At 44.5% G+C, this 14,643-nt stretch overlaps 1 long non-coding RNA gene across 3 annotated transcripts in view; it reads right to left on the reverse strand.

Moving 5' to 3' along the window:
- The window catches only part of LOC311516126, a 275,101-nt gene that overhangs the window by 109,991 nt on the left and 150,467 nt on the right, over positions 1 to 14,643 (reverse strand). For all 3 annotated transcript variants that reach the window (XR_014710333.1, XR_014710334.1, XR_014710335.1), the window contains one exon: positions 3,904 to 4,046. This is a non-coding gene — a long non-coding RNA (uncharacterized lncRNA). The remainder of the gene's footprint in view (positions 1 to 3,903; positions 4,047 to 14,643) is intronic.

Here is a 14,643-nt window from a genome sequence, read left to right on the forward strand (position 1 = left end):
CCCTGCTTCCTGTCCCTTGATCACACCCAGAACCCCTGCCCCGACTGCCCCCCGCCATCCCATCCAACCCCTCCTCTCATTCCTGACGGCCCCCCCTCCCCCCGGGACCCCTGCCCCATCCAACCACCCCTTCTCCCTGTCCCCTGACCGCCCCCTGCCGCCCCATCCGACCCCCCACTCCTTCCTGACTGCCTCCCAGGGACCCCTGCCCCCATTCAACCCCCCTGTTCCCCGCCCTCTGACTGCCCTGACCCCTATCCACCCCCCGCCCCTTGACCCCCTCCCCCTAAACTTCCCTGCCCTCTATCCAACCCCCCCGCTCCCTGCCCCCTTACCGCGCTGCCTGGAGCACCGGTGGCTGGCGGCGCTATGGCCGTGCCGCCCAGCTGGAGCCAGCCAGGCCACCGCGCAGCACAGAGCACCAGCTCAGTGGCACAGTGAGCTGAGGCTGTGGGGGAGGGGGAACAGCAGGGGAGGGGCCAGGAGCTCAGGGGCCAGGCAGGAAGGTCCTGCGGGCTCGATGTGGCCCGTGGGTCGTAGTTTGCCCATAGGTGATTACCCTAACCACTGAGCTAAAAGTTGAGGGAGCTTTTCCTTCCTACCGTGGCCATGTTGTAAGAGCTTGCCTGCAGGGCCTGATTTGGCAGGCAAATTCAGAGCACACTTATTGGATCAGGGCATGCAGGCAAGTTACAGAGGAGCATCTATCTTCTTCCCCCAGTTTGTGGAAGATTCTGGGGCTTAGGCAAGAGATGGAGTCCAGATGCCTACAGGGAGGCAGCAGCGCACATGCCCAGAGGAAGAAACAGGTGACTAGGGACCTTCTTCTGCAAAATGTAAGTACTTAGGGAACTTCTACAGTGGAAGTTTAGAAACCTTCACTGTTAGGCAGGTGGGTTTGTGTATTGCAGAGGTGCACAAACTGGGACTTAGCTTCTTTTGTGCATCTAGGACTAAATTAGTAAATACAAGGGCCAAATCCTGCAAGTCTTTACTCTTGTGATTAATGCAGTTAAGAGTCTAATTAAGTTCAATAGCACTATTCACTTGAGCAAGGATTATTCGTCAATTCAATTCACCACTTGTGCAGACAACCAACATGTGGCCTTTGACCCAAAACAGAGTTTAAATGGTGCCAATGCCTTTTGCTGTCTCTCTTCAGTGGAAGAAATTTCCCCTTTGAGAAAGGGTTAGCAGGATCAGGCTCAAGGATAGCATATTATTACCAGTAGATGTGTGCTTTTCTTCGTAACAGCCTAATTTACCCTGTTTCTTAAATGCACGACCAGCTAAACTGATACGTGAAATGTTTGTTCCTTACAAAGTCTGAGAGGCCAGATCAAATCTCATGCAGTTTAAACCACTTCATAGACCATAGTGGACATCCTCAAATCTCATTATGACCTTAGGCCTTGTCTACACTGCACTTGCGTCGTTAAAACTTTTGTCGCTTAGGAGTGTGAAACACCCCCTGAATGACAAAAATTTTAATGATGAAAAGCACCAGTATGGACAGCAATTGTCAGCAAGAGGTGCTCTCCTGCCCACGAAGCTACCACCCTTTATTGGGGGTGGTTTTATTTTGTTGTCAGGAGAGCTCTCTCCTGGCAACAAAGAGCAGCTACACTGAGTGTCTTACAACAGCCATGCTGTTGTAAGGTGCACAGTGTAGTCATAGCCTTAAGTGATAGATGTTAGCAAGTAGAAGAACTAGATGTATTCTTTGAACAGATGCTATTGTTACAAGCTAGGTGAAATGTTGTTATGAGTTAAGTTAAAGCCTTGTTCAAATTGATGTGTGAATGCACCCCTCATTTAAGATAGTTAAGAGAGACAGTTAAGTGTTAGACAGATAGTTAAAAGAGACACCTAAAACAAGGCCTAACTGGGTCTGCTCAGAGACTAGTGCCATGTGGATGCAGGGAGTTTCCCCAACAGGGTAGGGAGAGCAGGTGTGTGTGGGTGCGGAATTCATGAAGAATCTGAGAACAGATTGTGACGTTACACTCCATATGCTTTATAAAAATGGGTTTATGGGTAACTGTAATATGCTTTATGCAAAAGGTCTCTTGTAAGGCATCATTACAAAGCGTAGAATCTACTGAGCGTGTTCATTCTATTTGTATGAATGTATCATTCTTGTATCTGAAACTAGAAATATGAAATATTACTCTGAAGTCCTGTGATAATTATGCAAAGTGTGGGCCATTATGGTGGCTTGGAATCTTGATGGCTCCCATTAACTAGGACAATTGGTTGTGAATGGCTCTGTTTACCTGCAAAACTTCCTGGGTACGTGCTGGCCAGCCTTGGAAGAATGGAGACTAGGGGTCTCACAGGATATGTGACCATGTCACATGATACTGGAATCCATCTTAAACCTAGTGCTTTTCCACTTAGAAGGAGGGGTGGGAACTGAGAGAGAGACAAAGGATTCCCACCTTGTGCCAAAGCTATAAAAGGGGGTGGAACAGAAAAGAGGAGTCCTAGTCATGTGGAATTATCTGCTTTTCATCCAAGATGCCGGCTGGAACTAACAAGATCTGTACCAGGGGAAAGGATTGGGCCCAGCCTAGGAAGAAGTCTAGTCTGTGAAAGAAGCCTATTGGAACATCTAAGGATGAGATTTACCTGTATTCAGTTTCTTAATGTATTAGGCTTAGACTTGCGTGTTTTGTTTTATTTTACTTTATTCTGTCTGTTATTACTGGAAACCACTTAAATCCTGCTTTTTATACTTAATACAATCACTTTTGCTTATTAATTGACCCAGAGTAAGTAACTGACACCTGGGGAGCAAACAGCTGTGCATATCTCTCTCTATCAGTGTTATTGAGGGTGGACAGTTTATGAGTTTACCCTGTATAAGCTTTATACAGAGTAAAACAGATTTATTTGGGGTTTGGATCCTATTGGGAACTGGGTGTCTGGATGCTTGAGGTAGGTGACCCGCTGAGCAGTTTTTGGTTAAAATCTGCAGCTTTGGGGGTGTGGTTCAGACCCTGGTTCTGTGTTGCAGCAGGCTAATGTGTCTGGCTCAACAAGCAGGGTTCTGGAGTCCCAAGCTGGCAGGGAAAATGGGCTCAGAGGTAATCTCAGCACATCCAGTGACAGTCCCAAGGGGGTCTCTGTGACCCAACCCATCACACAGATAAGAATGAAAAGGGAGGCAAAAGCAGTAAAGGCAGCCAATAGCCTGTGAGCACAGCATGACAGCTAGAGAGCATGCCTCAGAGTCTGCTGGTTAACGAGGCTTGAGCTTGTAAACTAAGAAACTGCTCCTTTTGGTTTTGGTTCCTCTTGCATTTGGAGAAGATGGACTTTGTCCACTCCTTGTGGATAAATAAGATTGCATCACTGAATACCAGACTCCATCAATTTCTGCTTCCAATTTGCAAAACCCCAGATCCCCAAACTTAGACTGGCCACTAGGATCAAGAAGAGGCAACACTATGATTGTCCTTCTGTCACTGGGCCAGACCCTTCTTGTTCCTCACCAGGAGGACGCATTCTTGAATAAAGTTTACAGTCATTTTAGCCATCACTACTATACATATACATGAGAGAACGGGGCTTAAATAAAACAGGCTTCTGTTCACATAAGAGTAGAAAGGAAAAGAAAAATGTAAAAGAAGTGAGATATGAAGGCTTAGCCATCAACATAGAGCATGCGTATCTGTACATATACGAACAAGATTTGGTGCCATAATAATTCAGCTTTACAGTTCTTGCACCTGAAATGATTATGACAGGACACCACTTTAAAATATGTAGCCTCTATTCTAATGCGTGAATAAGTAATGAAAGATTTTAATACTTCACAGAAAAGTGAGAGTCACTACAGGAGAACCCACTAAAATATAGTAATTGTAGAATAAAGTTGTATTAGAACAAGTCACTCACCATTAGGGGCACTGCTTTGTGACACATCTTGGGATTAGCTCTTGAGCAGTTTGATGCCCCCTCCTTTGGTTGCTCACTCCTGGGTGTGTGTCTCTCTGGACTTGGTTGCTCCCTCTTCATGGTTTAGTTCTCCAGCCAGGTCACTATGAAACCCCAGAATGGAAAAACTAAAGTTAGTCCTGAGAGACTAAGTCAGGCAGTCTTCTGAGCCACAGCACAGTCTGTGCCACTTTCCCAGTGGTTGGTAGGGAAACCCAGGCCCACTCACTACTCCAAGTTCCAGCACAGGGACCCTATGCCCTAACAATAGTCTATCAAACATCAGACCCTGTTGCTGTTTCCTCCCTATCTCCTGGCCCACCTCTGGATTACCACTGGAACTTCCTCTGCTCCTTGTGGCTACTTCACCCCTCTCAGGTTCTTGCCACAGTCAGTATCTGAGGCAGGATCATAGGGCCTACTCACCCCCTAGACTTCCTCCTTATACATAGCCACTTCACTAGGGAGTGACTGTAAAGTTCTTCCCAGTAGCCCCTTCCTGCTGTCACCTTGTTGGCTTTATACTCAGTCTGGCTCTGCCCAGCTAGACTTCATCAATTAGCCTTTATCAGGTCCTGGCTCTCCTCCAGGTGCAACCTGACACAGGGTTAACTGGCCCTTCTTACCTCAGGCCTTGTGTGGGATAGACACCCCATCACAAAGTCCTGGGGTGTATTATTATTGTTCATTATTTCTAGTATGGGGACAGGACTTCACCCCTTCTCTTTGTATGCATGAGGCAGAGGAAAAGAAAGTGGACACTCACACCAATTGTCCCAAGTGCACTATCATATCTACATAACCTGCTGCTCTCTGTCTGCTGAGCTGCTACTACTCATTCACATTCCAACAAATGCTAACATGATACATGAAGAAGAGAACTAGGTATTTGTTGAAGTGACTGTATATTTTCAGACCCACTCCCTTCCTTCTTCTCCTGCCAACTATTGCAGCCAGCACCTCCCTTCCTGACTCTAAATGAAAACTCTTTGACAGCCATGTCTAGCTGGATGTGCAACAAAAATTCCTGGGGATACAAATCTTTTCTTTGGCTGTGCTCTACAAATCTAAAGAGGTCTTACAGTTGTTATTCCTCATTGTTGACCTCATTCAAGCAACAGTCTATCCTCTCTCATACTTTGTCTCCAGCCGATACACCAGTGCTGATTCTCTTTTGCAAACAGTAATCTGCGATATCACATCACAAATTATCTTCTCCACGAGGTAACTTTAGCTAAGCATGTGAGCCTTGCCTTGTGAAACTAGAGGACTTGCTCTTATGATCTTTACTCAGATGAGTAGTCCTTACTATGGGACTATTCACTTGCGTAAGTATGATTCACGTGAGTAGCAACTGCAAGATTAGACCCTAAAAATCAGATTTTTCAGGTGTGCAGCAGCTACAACTTGGGTCAGGTTTTCCAAAGTGCTCTGCACCACCAGCTCCTATTTCAATCCCTACCGCCAAGGGCTTCTTAAAATGTGGCCACCTACTTCGGTGCCTAACTGGGGGGGTCTGAGCCCTTTTGAAAAGGTAGTCCCAACTGCCGGTGCTAAATTGTGTGAAAATCTGGCCCAATATCTGCATGTGTTCGCACATTCCAGGCCAAATCCTGTTTGCCTTACACAAGCAAGAAGCCCCATTAAAATCAAAGGGGATGGTTCTTGATGTGCATATCCTGTCCTTTTTTTGACCAACCATCTCTTGGCAGATACACGTAGCAGAGTACCTGAAAACCCCACAAGTTTTAGATGTCCATGATAAAAGACAATGCCCATGTTTTGGCCCCTGGCTATTTTTCATGTTTATGTCAATAAAGTGCAACACACCAGTTGATGTACAACACCCATGTGCTGCATTATGGCTCTAGGTTGCCTTGGCAACCCATGGAAAGGGTTTTGAAGAGCCAGAGAGGCCCATGCTAATGAAAACAAGCATTCAGGGAGCCTCTTCTCCAGGTGGGTGAGAAGAGGCTCCCTGCAGAGTTCCCTCACCCAGACTGCTTTCAAATAGACAGTTGTTTTGTTTTATTTTTTTCACTCCCCTCTGCTCCTTTCCACAGTAAAATGCAACTCCTGATTAAAAGTTCTGAGACAACTCTTTGAAGCCTCAGATTAATAGGTTTCTTTATGAATCCAAATTAGATGGTCAACATATTTTCCTTCAAAAAAAAAAGTACTATTATGGAAATGTTTGTTGTTGTTGTTGCCATCTTTTACATGTTTAATCTCCCACATGTGCATCTGTGCCAGATGGTGCTGTGAGTAACAGTGAAGATAATCTTTGAACGCTGTCTTCATTAGGTTGAACTTAACCCCCAGGCTGCTGTAGATGCATGCTGCTGCCTCTCCCACTGCTCCCATTTGGCCACCAAACTGAATCATGGCAGCAGTCTAATAGTGAAGGCTTTGTAATCCTGGGCCCTCTTAACAGGCCTGATCCCCCATGTGCTCTGCACATAGAATTCCCATTGAATTCCAGGAGGATTCTATGCACAGAGCTCTTGTAACAGTGATTCTAGGCTGTTGAATTCCATGAGTCCTGCCCAAGCAGCACTGGTAGCTCAGTTTACCCTCCTGCCATTGCACATGTACAGGGGTACCCCCATGTGAGATGTGGGTATTGTTTCTTTATAATGGTAGCATGAAGTGAGATAAGAGGAACTGGGAAAGATTCTTGGCAAAATCTCTAACACACACAGAGGGAAGCTTTAGAGCTTCCTGTCTTATTTAAGTTCCTTTTTCAGTGCAGTACTGCCAACCCCAATTGTTAAAAAATTATAAATCAGGTTGCCAGAATGATGAGATTATCTTGATCATCATGAGATTTTTAAAAATAATAATGTATTGGGGGTGGGGGTTGTTTTTATGTGTCTGCTGGTTTTTAAGTCTTTTGGAGGGAGCTCCCCACTCCCAAAGTGTACATGAGTATTTCAGGGTCAAAATTTAACCTGAAATGCCCTTGCAAAAATATGGAATGCCCCAAAGGGGACACTCCTTGCCCTCTCCTAATCTCTGGAGTGGGGGAGTTGCCATTTTGTCCCTTTCCATTCCCCTCACTTAGCATTATCCTCTTTCCTTCCCCATCCCATTTCCCTCCCCAGCCCATTCGATTTTGTTTCAAGTCATATTCCCACTCCACACTCCTATACAGACTCTTGTCCCTCTCCTCCCCAAGTTACATTCACCTATCCCTATAGGAAGGGGTATGTTATTCCCTTGATGTATCCTGGTGGCATTTGTTTGGTTTGTTTTTGTCTCCTTCCTCTGACGTGTCAGACTTGGCCATGGCTGGAGATGGGACACTGGATAGGGTGGTGCTCTGAGATGGCACTGAGAATTCCCTTTCTCAGGTGCTTGGCTGGTGTGTCTCGTTCCCATGCTCAGGGTCTGATTGCCATATTTGGAGTTGGGAAGGAATTTCCTCCTGGAATTTTTTCACCTTTCTCTGGGGTATGGAGGTCACTTGCTAGCATCAGCTGGCCATATCCCATCTAATCAGTGGCCTGCCATTGCAGGATCCTCAGCCATTGGTGCATCTCAACCCTTCCTGTTCTCTGCCCCACCCCAGCCCACCCATGGCACACAATTGTTGAGTCTACTGCAGGCTGAAATACTTTGGTCCAATTCTGGTTGCTGGGCTTGGTATGGGAGTTGGTTAGTGTCAGTGGCCTGTAATATACAGGATGTCAGACTGGATGATATGCTGGTCCATTCTGGCCTTCATCTCTGTGACTGGCTCTTTCCCTTTACAAAATCCTATCCCTCACATTTTCCCTCTGCTCCTCCCCCTGTCCCCAAAAAGGCTTTGAGCACCCCAAATTCCTGTGCATACTGCTCAGTCTCTCTCTAGCCCTCCCAGAATCTCTCTTGAACCCCCACATTCCTCTGCATGATTCTCAATTTCTCCCTGCATCCACACTTCCCCTTAAACCCTACATACTATGGTCTCATTATAGTTTCCTGGCCAGTCCAGCTCACTAACCACAGACCCTGGGGGAGGGGGATCTTCCCTGAATCTGCCTGGCTTCAGTCTCATTGAAATCAGTGGGAGGTAGCAGTTGTCATTACTAGGGGCAGTCTCACCTCCACGTCCAAAGCCTGTAGGGAAATGATAACCATTTTGGCTGAGCGCAGTTTGGCTTCAGCCCCATTGAAAGTAGTGGGAGATGGCTGCCATTTTGAATTAGGAAAATGTCACAGGTTTTGAAGACTGGAACCTGAGATCACGCGAGGCTTTAAAAAAATTGAAACCCAACTCAAATCTTGCCAGGCTCATGGCCAAATCAGGAGAGTTGGTAGTGCTGCTGGCTACGAGAGCAGAAAATAGCTTTTTCTGGGATTCTTTACCCGTAAGTGACACTGTGCCAGAAACTAGCTTGTGTTGAACCAGCATCAATGAGAGGAAAAGAAATTGCTCAAATTTAATGCTCCACCAGCCTTTCAGTTTGATAATACCTATGTGGAAGGAATGCTTCCCCTGGTCCTAAACCACAGTGAAGCTTATCACACAGAGCAGTGAAGTATCGGTCCACTTGTTAATCTGTGCAAGTAGGAGTGAAACTGAAAATGTTTATAAATCATTCGCCTTTGCAGAAGAAGGAGATAAGAACAACTATGACAACATTCCTAAAACATTTGTTAAGGGTTTCATTCCAAACTGGAATGTAATACGTGAATGGGCTTTACCAAAGTGTGAAGAGGCCTAGAGAAAACACTGAAGCCTTGATAAGGACCTCTATGGGAAAAAAAAATGCACGATGGCCTAAATTTCTTTAAATGACCAGTGATTTTGCGGTGCCCAAGACACCTTTTGAGGGCCCTAGTTTTCGAAGGGCAGGTGCTCACCCCTTTCTGAAAATTAGGCTCCTTTAAGGTGCCACAAGAGCCACGCAAAAACTAAGGCTCGTAAAATCACTCATTATGTTTGAAAATTTAGGTCCCTGTGACTTGAGTGTCCATAAGGAAGAGCACATAAGACATAGTTTTGTAGCTGGGATTTTAAACAAGTAGCTTTCTGAAAACTTTTACAATGAATGCCTGAGGTGACCATGAAGCAGGCTGTGCAATTAATATGGTAGGCTGTCCAAGCTGCCCAGCAAGAAAGTAGTTAAAGCATGGTGGTGCAAGTAGCAGCCAAGGAATAAGCAGCATATTATTCAGTAAAATTTTAAGATCTTACTATTAGCAAGTAATTATTATTGTACCCTTTCATAATTCCTGCGTAACAGGTATAACCCTTACGGCCAGAGGCATGTATATGCTGGATCAACCTTCTGGTTTACATTGCTCCAAGCAAACACAGAGCCCTTCCCTGCCAGGTGGTGAGTTGCCTCTCATCCTGGTCCTGTTGTTGGAGGTTGGACCATCCTGTGATTTGGCAAGTCAGTGCATTGCTTGTGTTCAAGGACACCCCTGCATCTCTACTACGCTGAGCAGGCATATTTCTGGGGGTTAAATGAACACCCAAGATTTGTGATTACTCATTTGGATATGGCAAAGACATCTAATCTCACCCATAATGAATTTCAGTGCAGAAATATTTAACACTTATATTACAGAATTTAAAGCACTTGATCTGTTCCTTGTGGTTTCTAAAGTCTGCAATACTATCCTGCCAATGAAAACAAAGACTGGGCCATGCAAAGAAACAGCTAGTTCAGCAAAAACTGGAGCTTCATATATCTGCAATGGAGAAGAGGAAAAACATCCTCTACCCACAGAAATGCTGCTCTATTTTGCTCCTGAAACTGGCAATTTAGGCGTGTGAATTACACCAGAAGCATGGGAAGAATTTGCTTTATGTTGAAACTGCTAAAAATACAAGATTTTGTTGCAACCATTATAATACTGCATGCAGTTCTGGTTGCCCCATCTCAAAAAAGATATATTAGAAATGGAAAAGGTACAGAGAAGGGCAACAAAAATGATGAGGGGTATGGAATAGCTTCCATATGAGGAGCGATTAAAAAGAATGAGACCATTCAGCTTGGAAAAGAGACAACTAAGGTGTTTATCGAGGGGGCAGGGATAAGATAGCGGTCTATACAATCATGACTGGTATGGGGAAAGTGAATAAGGAACCTTTATTTACCTCTTCACATAACAAACGAACCATGGGTCACCAAATGAAATTAATAGGCATGAGGTTTAAAACAAACAGAAAGAAGTACTTCTTCACACAATGCACAGTTAATCAGTGGAACTCGTTGCCAAGGGATGTTATAAAGACCAAAATTGTAACTGGGTTCAAAGAAGAATTAGATAAATTCATGGAGGATATGTCCATCAATGGCTATTAGCCAAGATGGTCAGGGATACAACCCAACAGAGAGTCCCTAAGCTTCTGACTGCCAGATGCTGGGACTGGATGATAGGGGATGCATCACTTGATAGATTGACCTGTTCTGTTCATTCCCTCTGAAGCACCTGGCACTGGCCACAGTCAGACGACAGGATATTGGGCTAGATGGACCTTTAGTCTGACCCAGCACAACTGCGTTTATGTTCTTAATTCTGTTTTAACTGAAGCAACATCCCTTGGACACCTTGGTCCATCCAGTCATGAAGGGTAATCTGACTTTCTAGTAGCACATTAGCTTTAACTACAGTATTCAACATTACAGCACATAAACCATCCTGTATCATAAAGCAGCTGTTCTAATGCAGTATTACTCATGGCCATCATTCTAGACCGTATCCCTCTGACTTATATGCTAATAAAGATACAATTAAATTAATTCCTAGCTTCAAACACAGACATTCTATCTCCTTCACTGATCCCTTAAAAAAGAACCTAGCTCTCCTACAGCACTTTTTATCAGTAGATCTCAAATCACTTTACAACGAAGGTCAGTATCACCATCACCATTTTACAGATGGGGAAACTGTGGCACAGAGCAGCAAGTGACTTGCCCAAGGTCACCCAGCAGGTGGGAACACAATCCAGGTCTCTCGAGTCTCAGTCCAGTGCTCTAGGCAACACTGTCTCCACACATGCACACACCGCTGGAATTGCTGTTGAAGGACCATGAACTTTCCCATTTATACAGGAATCACCTTCACTGAAAATGGAACCCTAGGTGTAAACTTCATGATGCACAAAGAAATAGCTAAGCAACTTGTATCATCATTAATAGGTATCATATGGCTATATTCACATTCATTGCACTTCATCAACCTCCTGCACTTGTGTTCATTCGCATAATTTTAATCCTGAGAGTTTTGCTGTCAAAAGACTGGATCAGAGCCACTGAATCTAGTGCAAAGTGTAAGTCATCACTAAAGGCTTTCCCCTGGAGAGGGTGTATGCACGTGCATGTGTGTATACTGAGCATAGGGCTAGGAGCTAGGTATCCCAAGTTCTTTTCCCATCTTTGCCAGTGATTTACCTTAATACATTGTGCTTATAGTATACACAGCAGCACTTTAAAAACATTATTTAGCTACCTCTCACAAACCTATATATGTTAGGTACTGCCTCTTCATTCCTTATGGCAACTTGGTCTCCCGGGACACAAGGAGGGAGCAGTTCCTGTGCTTAGGAAGTATTGGGACTGCAACTGCGCACAGCCACTGCATGAGGCAGATTGGGTGAAAAGAAGGGATGCTTGCTCTGTTTCTTCTCTCCTGCAGCAGCCAGATATAGACTTGTCCTAAATTTTCAGGGGTAACAGTGTTGTCAACCCAAAGGGTTCAAAAATCATGTGTCAGGCCCCCAAAGTCATGAGATTTCTTTTTTTAAGGCTCCTTTTAAAGCCAAACAATAATTTGCCTCCTGGACTTTGAGCCTTTATAAGTCACATTTACAAGCTTTTTTCTGCAATCATATGATCTAGAAGCTTAATTTTCTTTCTAAATGAAAGCTGAATTTCTTACATAATCCTCCTTTATTTTTTGGAAGTAGTTGTACTGTTGAACATGTAGGTTACCCAAGCATGAATCATTTCCAAAGTACAGACAGGAGCTATTTTGTGCATATAAAGATTTCATACAAAACTATGATTAAACATGTTGTGACAGGTTCGGTCACAGAGACCCCTTTGGGACTGTCACCTGACATACTGAAATTACCTCTGAGTCCGTTTTTCCTGCCAGCTTGGGCATTCAGAACCTGCCTTGTTGAGCCAGACACACTAGCCTGCTGTAACACAGACCCAGGTCTGGTCCACGCCCCCAAAGCTGCAGACTTTAACCAAAAACTGCTCAGCAGCACTCAGACACCCAGCTTCCAGTGGGATCCAAACCCCAAATAAATCTGTTTTACTCTGTATAAAGCTTATACAGGGTAAACTCATAAATTGTCCACCCTCTATAACACTGATAGAGAGATATGCACAGCTGTTTGCTCTCCCAGGTATTAATCACTTACTCTGTGTTAATTAATAAACAAAAGTGATTTTATTAAGTATAAAAAGTAGGATTTAAGTGGTTTCAAGTAATAGACAGAACAAAGTAAGTTACCAAGCAAAATAAAACAAAACATGCAAGTCTAAGCCTAATACATTAAGAAACTTTACAGGTAAATCTCACCCTCAGAGAAGTTCCAATAAGCTTCTTTCACAGACTAGACTTCTTCCTAGTCTGGGCCCAATCCTTTTCCCTGGTACAATTCTTGTTAGTTCCAGCTCAGGTGGCAACTAGGGGATTTCTCATAATTGGCAGCCCCCTTTGTTCTGTTCCACCCCCTTTTATAGCTTTGGCACAAAGCGAGACTCTTTTGTCTCTCTGGGTTCTCACTTCTCCTTCTAAATAGAAAAGCACCAGGTTTAAGATGGATTCCCGTACCCTGTGAAATGGTCACATGTCCTGTGAGACTTCATTCGTCCAGGGCTGGCCTGCATGTATCCAGGGAAGTTTGCAAGTAAATAGAGCCATTTACAACCAATTACTGTAGTCAATGGGAGCCATCAAGCCTCCAAACCACCATTAATGGCCCACACTTTGCATAATTACAATAGGTCTTCAGACTTATACTTCATATTTCTAGCTTCAGATACAAGAATGATACATACGTACAAATAGGATGAATACACTCAGTAGATTATAAGCTTTGTAGTGATACCTTACAAGAGACCTAAATTTGCATAAAGCATATTCCAGTTACATTATATTCATACTCATAAGCATATTTCCATAAAACATATGGAGTGCGATGTCACACATGTTTAATATGATTTCAATACCAATAACGGTTATCTGCCCATTCAGAAGCAGCAGTGATACGTAAAATCCTCCTGCCATTCTGAGAAGCAGCTCCTATAGGTACTGGCCTAGGAGCAAGAAGGAGAGATAAGTGACAAAGTGTTGCCCTCACAACTTTGAACAGGGAGACTATCAGGAGCCTCCAGAAAGGGGAAGAGCCCCCAGGACCTGAGAGGTTTCCTAACCTAGAAGCTTGAGACATGGTCAGCCTGTGGGACTGGGCCAGGGAGGAGGAGATGGACACATGCCATCCATCCTGTGTGCTACATGGTCCACGTAATTAAGGATAGTATCATAATGCATATGCACAAAGGGTCTGAATTAAGGTTGAAATAGGCATCCTTAAATATGGCATTTCATGTGCTTGACTTTGCAATCTAAACAACACTCTTTTAATGTTTTTTCATGTGTTATATGTACACACATCCCTTTCTCTCTCTCACACACACATATTCAAAAGGGACTAGTGATTTTGGTTGTATCAAGAAGAACTGATGGCCATCAGTTACAAGGAGCGTGCTGAGACCTCTTTCTGTCACCGTGGCCAGTATTGTCTCACTGCTTCCTTATGCTTCCCTGTGTGGAAGTATAACATTGTATAAGTATAACGTTGTATAAGGGGTCATGCTGGATACACTGTATATGAGAGGGCATGCCAAAACATGTTACAAAGTATCTGAGGGAGCACACGTAGGGACAGTTAGCTTTTGAATGGAGAAGCAATTAAGATAGAGCCAGCACGTCTAAGAAGCAGGCATGAGAATGGAAGGTGTGAAGGGCAATTAGTTAAGTTAACTGGAAGCTCTTAAAGGAGATTGTTAAGGGTGGCAGGTAATTGAAGATACGTGACTGGTCTCAGGGATCTCGAAGGGTGGTGACTAAAATCTTTTTCTTCTTTTGTCTGTAACTTCTCTGTAACTTGTTCTCCAAAAAACTGTATAAATTAAGAGACACAAGCCCCACTCGGGGGGCTCACTTCTAAATGTATTAGCAGAGCAGCTTTGCTAATAAAACAGAGTGGTCTGATAAATTGTGAGTCTGAGTCAAACTTTGACAATTTGGAGGTTCCACCGAGATGGCAAGTGGCTTCACTGAGGCTGTGTGATCCCTGACTGCCTTGCAGGACGATCGTGGCAGCCGGCGCCTGGACGCTTAGTCCAAGCAATCCTCCACAAGACAGAAAGGTACACAGCAGCCGCGCAGTCTACGCCATTGAACTTGTTGGTTCCCACTCTGTTCGGGTAGGGGTCTTTGGATCCAGCTTCTGGAATCAGACGTCTCAGGTAATTATTATTTTTGTGTTTTAACCGGTTTGAGGATTGTCTTGTCTTTGTGTCTATCCGTCTTCCCCGTGGTGTGTGTGTGAATCTGGGAGCCATCTCTGTCCAGAGACTGGCTGACCAAGGGGTCCCCGTCCCCACGGTCTGAATAAGTGGAATCTGCACAGCTGCAGCCGCACCACGCCTTGGGTATAACCCCTGGTGTGAAAGCAAGGGC

The sequence above is a fragment of the Lepidochelys olivacea genome, assembly GCF_965140295.1.
Source record: "Lepidochelys olivacea isolate rLepOli2 genome assembly, chromosome: 2".
NCBI lineage: Eukaryota > Metazoa > Chordata > Testudines > Cheloniidae > Lepidochelys > Lepidochelys olivacea.